Source organism: Morone saxatilis, unplaced genomic scaffold (genome assembly GCF_004916995.1).
Source record: "Morone saxatilis isolate NCDOM2014 unplaced genomic scaffold, NCSU_SB_2.0 Contig7, whole genome shotgun sequence".
NCBI classification, from domain to species: Eukaryota; Metazoa; Chordata; class Actinopteri; family Moronidae; genus Morone; species Morone saxatilis.
In genome coordinates, this window is record NW_023340246.1 from 30,131 (window position 1) to 31,454 (window position 1,324).

Sequence of the window (1,324 nt, forward strand, 5' to 3'; positions counted from 1 at the left end):
TTTTTCAGCTACATTTTGCAGGTTAATGTGGTGCCATCAGTGTTGATGAATGACCATTGATGAAGCATGCTTGTTCAGAAAATGGGTATTGGTTTAATTCTAAATCAAGCTTCTTGCCACAGACTCACACTGACACTATAAATATTACAGCCTATTATTATAAAATAAAAAGGAATGTGTAGTGAAGGTTGTATTTTTCCAAAGCAGAGCTATTCTGCTGTTAAGCATGTTTAAAATGAGCATGAAAGTTAATTCTTGACCTTGGAAATAAAAGATTTAAAACACAATCTAAACTCAGTGTCGACTTACTGACCTTTTGATCTCATGGTCTCAAGAAGCGGATGGAGTTTTTCATTATCAGTTAATCTGTTATAGTTTAATAATTAATTATTAAATTATAATTAATAATATTTTTTTAGATTGATCGATTAGTTTTTCTCCAGAAATTTGTGAAAAATGTTGATCAGTGTCTTCTACAACCCAAAGATATTCAGTTTACTATAGGACGAAAAAAACGATTAATTTATTCACAAAATAGTTAGAGATTAATTTAATAGCTGACAACTGATCAATTCCTAAACTAATCATTGCAGCATTAGTCTGCTCAATTGCTCAACTAAAGTTCAGTTGGAGTTGCTAACTCTATTCTCTGATGAAGACCATGATATGTAGTTGAAAGCTCTAGAAAAATGGGGGAACTTGGTTTAAGATTATATTTATTTGCTTACTCTGTATTGTCCCGCTGTATTATGTAGGAAAACAACCATAGAATAGAATAAAAATTATAATCTGGCAGTTCTTTTTTGTTGTTTTTCTTATCAGAATTTTCCTCTCTGTTTTAAATAAAAAATAAAATTTTAAAAATTAATCATTCGATGTGTCTCTGTTTGATTATAATATGCACTAAGAGAGGCGCTGAACTACAACTGAGCATAAACTTACTTTGGCACTGCAAAAATCCAACTTTAAAGATATATAATTTCACACCTAAGAGTATCACACCTAAATTACTCAGTTTCCAGGTAACAACTGTTTGACATTCCTTTCACTGTGGAACAAAAATTAATATGCAGAGGCAAATTGATCTAAGTTGGAGAAAAACTCATTTCAAAAAAATGTTTTTAGACAGTATTTGTGTAAAGAAGCACTGTACTGCTTTATAACTTATAGAATTGAATCACATTTACAGCAAAAACTTCAATAATCTCTACATCGAAGCCATCAACCTGTCTTTTAGACCCCATCCCAACTAGGCTGCTTAAAAAAGTCTTACCCTTAGTTGGCACTTCTTTCCTGGATATGATCAATCTTTCTTTATTGTCAG